Consider the following 12,601-nt stretch of genomic DNA (forward strand, 5'->3'; position numbering starts at 1 on the left):
CCTCCCCCTCCCAGAGAGAGATACAGTCACCGGGCCTGTGGGGGGATCCAGCAGCCACCACGCTGACTTCTGCAAATACCGCTCGGCCGCCTCTGCAGCTGTCCCCACCGGTTCCACCAGGCCCCCACAAGTGTCCGCTATCCACAGCAGCCAACAGCTTCCAGCTTGTGTTCTACAGTGGAATGCAAGTCCTGGAAGCTCGGCGGCCGGATGATGTGAGCCGGTCCGGCCGTTTGATATAAGCCAACCAGGCCGGCAGTGTATTCCGACCCGGCAGAGGGGAATACGGGACCGGCCCAGTGGGAACATTCTCGGTAGCCCAATCCGCCCCACACATAGGGGGCCCCCACACACTGTCCCCGGCCACATCATGTGGCCGGGGATAGTGTGTTGGGGCCCCCTATGTGTGGGGGCCCTGGGCCCCTGTCGCCCTGCCTGTAATCCGGCCCTGCTCCTGGCCGAAGCACACTGCTACACTGAGCATTTTGTAAGGAGACGGGTCCTCCTTTCTTAAGTGCTCCAGGCCCCCCTGAAGGCTTAATACGGCCCTATTAGCAGAAGGATAGATGCATTTAAAATAATAAAGATGTTTAAGTACATAAAAGTTTTGATTGTATTTTGCTGCCATATCAGATAAGTGTTTCTTTTCATTAGCTTTTGTTTTATTCTTTTTGGAATGTATTTCCGGAGCATACAGTACATTTTTCAGGTTATAAATATTTGGTGTTCTCCTAAGTTAATTATATTTTTAATAAATATATTTAAAAAAAACAGCATAATAATAAAACAAAGTATTTTTTATATGTTAGTGTGTAAGGTTCATCTTCCTATGTTTACATATGGACATGGGAAAGGAAACCATCACAGGATATATGGATGTATTATCTACCAAGTACTGCACTACAGGTCAGCAAAGGCCATGCTCATCAGGAAGCAGGTACCGTACATGACGTCAAGGAAACTTGGTGGAGTTATAATAACTTGTAGTATTGGAGCACTCAGCAAAATATATGAAATGTATTGGCAAAAGGCAATTTTTACTTTCAGCTGATAATTTTCCATAGATTATATTTTAAATAGCCAATATCTTTCACCTTTTATATATCGCTGCTCTGTTCATCGTCATTAATGTGCACTGGAATTATTAAAATGAGAGTAAACCGATCGTTTTGGAACTATATTTTAATTTGCTGAAAAGTTTATTTTTTAAAAAATATTTTAATAAAAATAAATTACTTAACCTCAGTATCTTTATAGTGGGAATCCCATCGCTGTAATCCCCCTCCCTAAGTTTGTGCCCCCCCTCATAGGTAGAATGCGGAGGTGTTGTGTAGGGAATCGGTATGAATTACCGCTGCCGGAGGTGCCTATCCCTAACCCTCCCTCCCCCTAGCCTAGTCCAAACCTCCCAGGGGGTGCCTAACCCTAAATCCCCACCGGGAGCCCTAAACCTAACCCTTCCCCCCCCCGCGGCTGTCCGCGCTCGGCGCCCGGCATCACTTCGATCGTGATGCCGGACACCGCCATCGGTAAAATGACATGCGTCTAGATTTAGACGCCTATCATTTAACCCTCGCCGGGATAAAGCAGTCGGGAAGCCGGCCGTCAGGATTACGTCCGCCGGCTTCCCGACTGCATTCCTTGTGTAGAAGTTGATGCATAATACAGTATATGGGATGTACACGTGCAGATTAGGGGGTGGGGAGGCGGAAAGCAGCCACTTGTGAGTCATATATTTCCATTATAAATCAACTGCAGAAGTAAACCAGATTCTTCAACATAGGAAAGTGATGATATTTGTGGTTAAACAAAGCATTATGATTTACAGTTTGTCATTGTGATGATCACACTTAGAAATAAAATGTATTTTGTGTTTTAATAGTGAAATGCTATGGGGATCACTTTTTTTCCCTCTTCCCTGCTGACTTGATTCCTGTGGATAGCGCATTATGTTGTGGACCTGATTCAGAGGCTGCTTTTGTCGCTGATGCTTCCTAATGGCTTTGCCCAATGACAGGTGCGTCTAAAAGCACCAGTCCAGTGGCAGGGGCAGTTTCTCTATCTGAACATGCCGTCCTGTGTCAGCGCAACGTCTTTTTGGATGCAGTCGATGTCTGCATGGGCGCCGAGAGGGGTACTAATTACTCGGGCCTGGGATTGCTGGGGGAGCCCTGGTCCAACGCCGCCCCCCCCTTCCTCTTTCCTGTCAGCAGCCCAATACACGCTGCTGTGCGCTGGGCTGCAGTTTCAAACAAAGGGGTCTATGTACTAAGCCTTGGAGAGAGATAAAGTGGAGAGAGATAACGTACCAACCAATCAGCTGCTAACTGTCATTTTATAAACACAGCCTGTAAGGTAACAGTTAGGAGCTGATTGGCTGGTACTTTATCTCTCTCCACTTTATCACTTTTCAAGGCTTAGTACATCTCCCCCTTTGTCTTTGTTTAAACTAGAGATGTGCGCCGACCCCCGTGTTTTGGTTTTGGTTTTGGATCTGGATCTCCCCTGGTTTTGGATCTGAATCTGGTTTTGGATTTTTTTCCTTGGAGTTTTGTTTTTAGGTTTTGGTTTTGGATCTGTATTTTTTTCCCCAAAAATATATAAACAGCTAAAACCACATAATTTAGGCCTGTTTTTGTTCCTACAGTATTATTAACCTTAATGACAATAATTTTAAGGCATTTCTAGGCATTTTTAACCACCTCACACCGCACAATATTGATTTCACTATTTTTCACCAATACAGGCCAAAGGCTGCAGCGAGCTGGCTGGCTAAAGTAAGCAACAGAACAGCAGCACAAACGCACGGCAGTTTAAAAAAATATCAGACATCTATGAAACATTGCCACACAGCAGTGGCAGACAGGATGGCAGTTTAATAAACTATAATAATGTCAGTCGGCAATGCCCCAAATTGTGCCATATGTAAAGGAAAGAGGTGCAAGATGGAATTGTCCCTCCCACCCACTCTTATGTGGGATATTAAAAAGGACATGTACAGTTTAACAAACCAAGCACTTTAGCCACTAGGACTGACACTTTCGTGGCTGAACTCCTTGGTTTGTTTGGGCCCCACAAAACATTTTTTGGAAGGACTACCTTCTTAATGAGGAGGTTGATGATGAGGGTGTTGGTGGTGGAGAATGCATGTGCTGGTCCAAACTGCTGGTAGCTGATACTGGACTGCTTGTTATTAATTTACAAATTATAATTTTGTTAAACAAACTGCATGAACTCGTTGCAAATGACGTAGCAGGGAGGAGGTGCCTAGATGGTTAACGTCCCTTCCTCTGCTCACTTTGGCTTTACAAATGGAACAGATGCCTTCACAACTGTTGTCAGAATTTAGATTAAAATAATTCCACACCCAAGACGTTGCTTTTTTGGCTTTCTTTTTATCATTAGCAAGAACTGCTGCCACCTGATGGCTGATTTACGCAAACCACATCCTTATCATCTACATCCACATTAGCGTCAGATAGGACACAAATTTCCTCCTCATCCTCCTTTTGCGCTTCCTCCACACTATCATCCTCATTTTTTATTATTTCACCATCTAATACTAGCACAGCCATCATGGCGTCACTGATCCGCTGTGAAACTGGGTGACAGCTGTTATACTTACTTCCTCTATCAAAGGACTGTTTAATAGTGAATTGTTTATTTAAATTACTTCCGATCATGAATGAGGATGTTGATGATGATGCAGGTGTTGGAGACTGAAGGCGCTTGGATCCCACAGAGAGGGACACTGGACTTGTTATGTTTTGAGTTTTGGAACTTGGCGACATACACTTTGATATTTGATGAATGCGCTCCAAGTGACGTAACAAGGAGCAAGTTGCTAGGTGGTTTAGGTCCCTCCCTCTACTCACTCTTGCTTTTCAGTGGTTACATATGGCTTGACAACTGTTGTCCGCATTGGGGTGGAAATAATTCCACATGTGAGAAGTGAATTTTTTTGTCTTTTGCTCGGCATGACAACAATGGGCTTTGGCTTTTTCAATCCATGGGCAACAGCTTGCCTTACTTACACAAAGGACAACCTCGGCATCAACATGGTCATCACCAATATCTTCATCATCAACATCCTCATCATCCTTACCACCTTCAACTACCAAAATATCCTCCTCCTCCATGTGCAATTCCACAGAAGCATCATCACTGACTACGTCTGCAAGATGTTGACTGCCCTTCCCTACATTTACAGAGGGCACATAAATGTTGGAACTTGGAGGATCCTCCAGTACACTAGTATTTAGGTCTGGCTCACACATGGCAACCGCGGACACACTTGCACTCTCCTCGGGGATTTGTGATTTCGATTTCTCAGGGCACACAGTTGTTTTTTCCGAAGGGCTATCAGAATAAGAACCAGCAGTCTTCATAAAGAAAGGCCAAGGCCTTATCCTTTCCTTGCCGCTTCATGTAGTGTATGGCATATTGTCAATTTTTGTTTATCTAAAGGCAAATTTCCTTAAAAAATTTTTTTCTTAACTTCAGTAAAAGTAGCTTTACCATATCGATGGCGTGACTTAAGCCCTGGGGCATGGGCCTTCATTGAGGACGAGGAAGTTAATGGCTTTGCACTGCTGGCGGCAGCTTCAACATGTGGTTCTTGGCCTTGCTCTCCTATCATATGACAGCCCTCCATATTTTCTGCAGTCTTGAAGCAGTGTCACAAGCACCAATAGTGTAGCCAAGGTGCGGTTACAAAATTCACACACCTGCAGTCGTGCACACACAGAAAAAAAATTGACAAAAAAAAGTTTTTTGGGTTTTTTTGGTGGTCCACAACTTGAGCCCAGAGCACAGATTGATGACGACTGGAGTTGGGCAGCACTAGGTTGCGTTGCCGACTTGCTAGATCTTGTGCGGCTAAGCCTAACACTCACAGACACACAGACAATTATTAGAAAAAAAGACAATTGATTTTTATTTATTTTCAGCTGCAGAACTTGGGCCCAGAGCAGCGATTGATCACGATTGGAGTCGGGCAGCACTAGGTTGCAACTTGCGTTGCTGGCTGGATCTTGTGCGGTTAAGCCTAACACGCACACACACACAGAAAAATATTACACTAAAAGACACTTTTATCCAGAACTTGGGCCCAGATGGACGCAGCACCAGCCCAGATAGACACAGCAGACAGCAGAGCACCAGCCCGGAATGGATCAGCAGTGCACCAGCCCAGGACACAGCAGACAGCACAGCACACAGCACCACTCTCCCAGCCCTACACTACCCACCCTCTGAACAGGTTCAGTCTCCACAGCCGGAGTGAAATGACATCCGCCGCGTGGTCCCTATATACTACATTGATCATAGAGACGTAAGCTCGAGAACCGCGAGATTTCCGACTCTATGGTTTTGCCTCGGTTTCAAGATCCGAACAGGCGGGAAACTCCGAGCCTGCTTGGATCCGACTTGGATATGCAAAATTCGGGTGGGCTCGGTTCTCTGAGAACCGAACCCGCTCATCCCTAGTTTAAACAAAAAAAAAATAATTAAAAAATATATATATATATTTATACAGTATACAGTATATGCATGTCCCACTAATATACATAAATATTGCCGGTCTATACAGTGCAGCTGTTCCCATGCACAAAAGCTGCTAACATTTAAACCAGCACAGTGCCGTGCAGCTCCTACACATGATTGCGCTGATTGTAGATTTACGTAAATATCGAATTTACGGAAATCTCTGCATTAGGCCCTCAGTGCTAAGATGCCAGCATCTGCTACGTTAGCATTGTACATTTAGCCTGAGGGAGAATTTAGAGTTTTTAAAACAATGTATTTGTTTCCATAGCAACACGACTTAAACCTGAAGGAAAGGACCAGATATTTTTGGTACTTTTCACTGCTCGGTGTTCAATCAAGCAAGAAATGATTAGCCTGTCATATAGAAAGGGAGCAGCCTGCTGGCGCCTGGAGGAAGGATACACAATACGTAGATTTAATGCTGAAAAATGATCCTACAAATTCATTACCTATTTTCCAAGCTGACAGGCTAACCTTACAGATATACGCCCATATCAAGAAAACAGCATTAAATGTAATGATTGTGAATGACAATATGAATGTCATTTCCGTTGCTAAGACACATGACAGGTCATTAAATATTCTGCATTCTGTCACCTGTAAGTCTTATTGCAAAATTGTTATTTTGGGGGTTTGTGTTCCTGCATGAAGCCATTTTTATTTTCATTATAACATTCAGAGTGAAAATCTTGATGTCACAGGGTCAGTACAGTAATATTTATTCTATTTAGTCACAAATTGATTGTTATTATAATTAGGTAACATAGCAGCAGCATTTCTTTAATGTTGAATCAATGTTTGATTAAGCCATTTTGATGTTCGTGAACAATGATTGTTTAATTAGTGTTAAAATTAAGCTCAGCTATGGCTTAATAAACAGACAGGACTATTAATAGATTTTTGCTATGTGAAGTATCATTTGTTGGAGGGGAAGTAGAATGTTTTCTAAATAAAGAAAAAAATAAACGAAAAAAAATAAAAGCATTTGGGCATCTATATTACCGAGTAATATAATATAAAATAAAAATAATATAATACAATTTACAATATACATAGACCTTCCCTTCTTTATTTGTCAGTATAAAAACAGATTTGTATGCATGAGGGCAGCAGATTATCTCCTGTTTATATATTATTTTCAAACATTTTATGTCCTTGGGTTGTTAAATACAGGGACTTATTAGAAGATTGATTTGGTTAGGTAAACCAGCCAGGCTAAAATGTAGCATTTTCATCGGCTCTTCCAGTGTTTGATTCCCAGATACAAGGAAATAGTATGATGTCACTCATTTAAGTCATCTGTTATCATGGTTTTCACTGCCAGGTATTTTAAATTGGGTTAAGATTGAAATAGAGCACTTGGCTCAACATCATCTACCGGGGCCCTTTCGGGAACAATTAAGGATGTGGCCTACCTAGTTGATACCTATATTCTCAAATTTTCCACTGGCCCATATTCAATACCCAAGGATGAGCGGCCGTAGTGTTCAGGTGCACTCATCCCAAATAATACAGTAGAAACAAACTGCTGGAGAAACTGTAGGAACGTCTGGACCTCACGGCCATGAATTGTCTTCTATGTAATATGCAATTTTTTCTGGGACCCACTAATGGCAGAAATTGAAGTGTGCTCCATAATTAGCTGATGTCTTTATGGACGAAGTCTCATGGCACTCATACTCCTAAAAGACAGCTGCATCTCCTGATTAAGTATTTATAGGTACATTAAATACTGAGGGAACAGCTGTTCAAGCATATCATTTGTTTGGAAACAATATACATGGGAGATGTAAAGGGGGGCAGATACGGATTATCCATTGCCAGGCATCTGCAGGGGTGCTCATTCATGTTGAATATAAGAGTGCATAGCCACGCCCCCTCCACTGGACACGCCCCCTGCACCATGGCCCACTGGAAGTCTCGACCCTGCCAATATGTTATTTCCCTTTGAAAAAAGTGCAATCAGAGGAAGATTCCTACACAAAAGTTGTACAGAGCATAGCTATGTACTTCATCTTCTAATTACAACTTATACCAGATGTGACATGGGACCTGTCAGAAGAATAAGATCTTTTTTTTCCATCCATATTTAGTATAAATGTCAGAAATGTCAAGATTTTGGAGATAAATTGAAAATTGACTTGAAAAAATTGTACAGATAGATAATTGTTTGAACCCCATTCTATGTTCTACAATAAAATGTATTACAGATTGAGTATCCCCTATTGGAAAAGCTTGGGAGAAGAAGTGTATCGTATTTCAGATTTTTTTCTGATTTTGGACTATTTGCTTATACATAATGAGATTCTAAAAATCATCGTTTTTCAACCACTGTGCCGTGGAACACTAGTATGCCAAGAGCAGTTGTCAAGTGTGTTGCGGGGTCAGTAAAGTCAGAGCTGACGTTTCTTGTACTCCTGGTCCAGGTAGTGTTGGGCTCTTCAAGTAGGTCACGCACGCTGTGTTACACGCCCGCCTGCACACTGCTTCCAGCTCTGCACTGTGTGCTCATTCACTGAGTGTAACTGAGGGGTCTATTTACTAAGCTGTGTTAGGAGATAAAGTGAACGGTGATAAGGTGCCAGCCAATCAGCTCCTAACTGCCATGTCACAGGCTGTGTTTGAAAAATGGCAGTTAGGAGCTGATTGGCTGGTACCTTATTACGGTCCACTTTATCTCCTAACACAGGTTAGTAAATAGACCAGGGGCGCCGAGAGGGGGGGAGCGGGTACTAATTACCCGGGCCCGGGCTTGCTCGAGGGGCCCAACAGGGGCTCGGCACTGCTCCTCCTCCCTCTTACATCACAGCAGCCCAGCACCCGCTGCTGTGTGCTGGGCTGCACTGGGAGACTGCTCGTGACTGCTGAAGCAGCAGCCGGAGCAGTCTACTATGCCTCTGGGGGAAGAGATCACGCTGATCGCGCCCCCTATTGTCTGTGCGCTGGGCTGAAGGGCACACAGCGCCCCCCTCCCCAGCATGCAGCGCTGCTTCTTGAGGCCGCAAAAACTGTTTTTTTTCTAGGGGGGCATGGCCACGTCACCCCACAATTAGGCCACGCCCCCTGTCACCTGGGCCCGGCGCGGTTGTCGGCGGCCCTGAATTAGACCAGTTAATTACCAGGGCGATGTGGGACAGGACAGGGACAATAGTGGGTCTTCTCATCTGGTCACTTTATTTTTTCTTTGGGGGCCAATGTGATTTTTTTTTTTCTGTCAGGAGAAATGTGATTGTTTTTTTTTTTTCTGTGAGGGCCAATGTTTGTGTTTGTTCTCTTTCAGTGGGGACCGTTTTGTTTTATTATTTTTTTCTGTGGGGCCCAATGTGTTTGTTTTTGTTCTGTGGGGGTCTGTTCTTTTTCCTGTGGGGGGGGCCAATTTGTGAGTGTTTTTTTCCCATGGGGGCCAATGTGTGTGCTTTTTTCCCATGAGGGACTGATGGTGTGTCTTAGCCATTTAAAAATCTTGTTCGGTGTGCCGCGAGTTGAAAAAAGGTTGAAAATCACTGGTCTAAACACTAAGGGCCCGATGTATCAAGCTCTTTTCCGAGGTGAAAATACGAAGATAAGGATTTTTGCATTTAAAATGTGAAAATCTAGTAACAGCCATATGTAAGAAAGCGGTTTATCATGAAATTGTGCTGCGTTAAATATGTTTATAGTTCTCTGCATGTAATAGAAAATGAGCGGAAATGTGATATTTTGGTGTGAAGTAAAAAGCTCGAAAAATACCACAAAAATGTTCCTTTGTTTATCACCAGCCTCAGGTACTTTAGTAAACAAGTAATAAGAGTTCAGACCACAATTGTATGCCTGCGTCCGAGACTCAGGATCAGATCAACATTGTGACCATCTGCTGCGATGTTTGCAGTATCAGCCAACATCAGCCACCTCCTGCCCGCTTGCGAGGCCAGCAAATCTGCGTGGGTAGATGTATACACTGGACTTGGCACTCCCAGAAAATGGTCCTCCACCCCCTCGGTTTCTGGTAATGCAGACAACGCCACCCTGTCCCCAAATAGCCGCAGTATGTCAATCATGCTGTGTAATGGGGGCACTGCATGCGATCTTGGAGGACGTGTTCTGTACATGCGCAGTACGGGTCCTATGTGTGCGCATTCACCCACCATCAGAGTTGTACACAAACCATCGGGATTGCGTACAACTCAAAGGGCTGTATTCAATTGCCGGGGAAAAGCCGAGATCGGCGAAAAGTTCTCTCATTAGGCCAGGCGAGAACTTTCCACCGTATTCAATTTCAAAGACATTTTGATGGTGAGAAAACTCTGCACCTTGTAACCAGCAGGAAAGTTTCGCCTCTGAAAGGAGGTGGAAAAAAGTGCAGAATTGGGGGTTTGGGGTGCAAAATTGTGGGAACACCCCTGCAGCCTGGGACAGTCCCCCAAAGGTAAACTGCATCAAAAAAAGTGTATAAAATACTTTAGAACACCCAAAAAAGTACTTTCGTTTTGGAGGCAAAAAAAAAAAAAGTTGGGGGACAAACTTAAAAACTAGTGAAATAGACTCCAGGGGGTCCCCCATGTATGCCCCAGGTGTTTTGTTTATTGCAGGTGCTTGCTGAAGGTGTTTTTTCTACATTTTAAAAAAACGCACTTTTGCAATTTTTAACCATACTTGCCCCCATTTTCATGTACCCCAAATTTGCTGGGACTACTTATTTTAACAAAAAAATCTCCTATTCTTCAAAGACTCTAAATAGCACCAATTGAGAGCATTTAAGCACCCCAAATACCTTCAGCAGGGCTATTCGGGGGTATCCATAGTGATCCCCCATGTAAGTGCATCTTTTGGGGAGTGTCAGGATAATTTCCCCAAATCTGACAGCACTTTTCACCAATTTGACTCCCCGGGAAGCATTCTCGCGTCCTTTGCAATTGAATAGGGTGAAAAGTGCGGACGAGCACGATACTTTTCCGGAGGCAATACAAACGATGACGGCGAAAACTCCAGCATGCGAAAAGTCCGGGACTTTTTCGCGGGCAATTGAATATGGCCCTAAATCTGGCCCTTATTGTGAAAATGATACATCGGCCCCTAAATAATTTTTTTGTTTTATATACACCTTATACACATACAGTAGCTTTAAGGTCATTTTATACAATATTTTAATAATTTTGTGAATGAAACTATTTGTGTACATTGAACCATCAGAAAACAAAGGTGCCTCTATCTCTATTGGGTACAAGGTATGCGGTACCACTGCTTATTCAAGCTGTTAAATATAGAATTTGTTTTATCACTTAGAATTACTGATCTTCTACATAACAAATGAGGCAATTTTGAGAAACACAGATCGTCAAATCACCCCATTTGGCATGCCGCAGACTGTAACTATGCCTCTCCATTTTTTTCACAAAATATGCATCTTAGTTGCAGCACTAATACAACAAACTTACAATGCAGGGGTGCCCTGGACACTGGTGCTGGTATTGCATGTAGCAGCGGTTTGCGACATTAACCTGGACATACTAGATGGGCCAAGTGGTTCTTGTCTGCAGTCAAATTCTATGTTTCTATGTAACCTGTGTAAAAAGGCAAATGACGGAGGTCTGTTACACGTGAGCCGTGCCACGCATCGTGCTTAATCTGTGACTTTATACCAACCACTTTATGACAAATACTAATACAAAGTACCTATTACACTATAAGCGACTTTGCTACGATGCCAAGTTTAGGAAAAAGTACCAAAGTCCAGCAATTACTACCCTTGGCTGAGCATGTGTCTCGGGCAATAAGGATAGGTGTACAGTACAATAACACATCTGTATCATTAAATTGTGACCAAAGACAGAAGCTGGGAGCACTGTGCATGCAATTTGGTTTCTATCGTTCTTTAGCTCAGAACATTATTTTGCACCCATGAAAACGTGTATGTGGGCGCGATAACTGGCTATCAAGGCACGGAAGTGTTTATTGATCCAAACATCATACATATTTGATATTGGTGAGGAAAATGTCCTGCTGGAGATGACAGGGGATGTGAAAACAGGATTTGTCGTTTCATTATCAGCTGACAAGAATACAAAATGTTCTGCACATTTCCATTTGTCTTTGACAGGTGAACTCGGTGCCCTCTGCAGCGGGCTGCACCATTTAGGGACAGACTGGGGTTTTTGGCTGTCGCAAGTCTCTATGAGGCTCATACACATGGAGCTGGAAGCATTTGACTAACCTGAACAGTTGTTGCAGTCAGTATACTGTAATCTCTGTAGTTTTGTTTCAATATTTTTCTGTTATATCCAGTAAAGATTTTCATTTTTTCCCAACCTCTTTGCCTTTTAAATGATGGCCCCTTTTGAAACATTGGGCAGACTCGCTGGGAACTCACTGGTGCCTACATCTCGCAGGCTAATGCATTTACCCCCAACTCTGTTACAGTATTCACACTGTACTCTTTAAGAGACTGAGGCCCCCATTTAGTAACGAGTTTTATCTCTAAAACGAGTGATAAATGTCATTGTGTATGATAAATGGTGCTCCAGCCAATCAGCTCCCAACTGTCAACTGTTAGAAAAATGACAGTTGGGAGCTGATTGGCTGGAGCACCATTTATCATAGTGAAATTTATCACTCGTTTTGGTGATAAAACTCCTTATTAAATGGGGGCCTGAATACTTCACCTTTTACATCTTTGATGCAATCTGACGAAAGTGGGTATTCAATTTGGAGCGAAAAGTCTGTGCTGGAATTTTCGCTCCACATCGGAGGTTTTCCGGGGATAAAGTATCGAGCGCGTGCCCGCTTTATCCCCGTATTCAATTACAAATGTGCGAAAACGGCAGCTGGTGGAAAGGTAAGTTTCGCAAAAAAATGGGAATTTTCGGGAATTGTCCCTGGGACCCCCTAAAGATTTCCAGACAAGGGGGATTACTATGGGTACCCCCGTTTTGGCTCTTGAAGGGAAGTCTGATTTTAAATAGCCGCGGTAGGTGCTTTTTTGCGCCTGTGAAGAATAGCACTTAGGTTTATTTTTGGGAAAAAAAAATATGCCCATCAAATTTGGTGAACATGAAAATGGGTGCACGCATATTTTTAA

Source organism: Taudactylus pleione, unplaced genomic scaffold, assembly GCF_031769625.1.
Source record: "Taudactylus pleione unplaced genomic scaffold, aTauple2 ptg000092l, whole genome shotgun sequence".
In the NCBI taxonomy this organism is placed as follows: domain Eukaryota; kingdom Metazoa; phylum Chordata; class Amphibia; order Anura; family Myobatrachidae; genus Taudactylus; species Taudactylus pleione.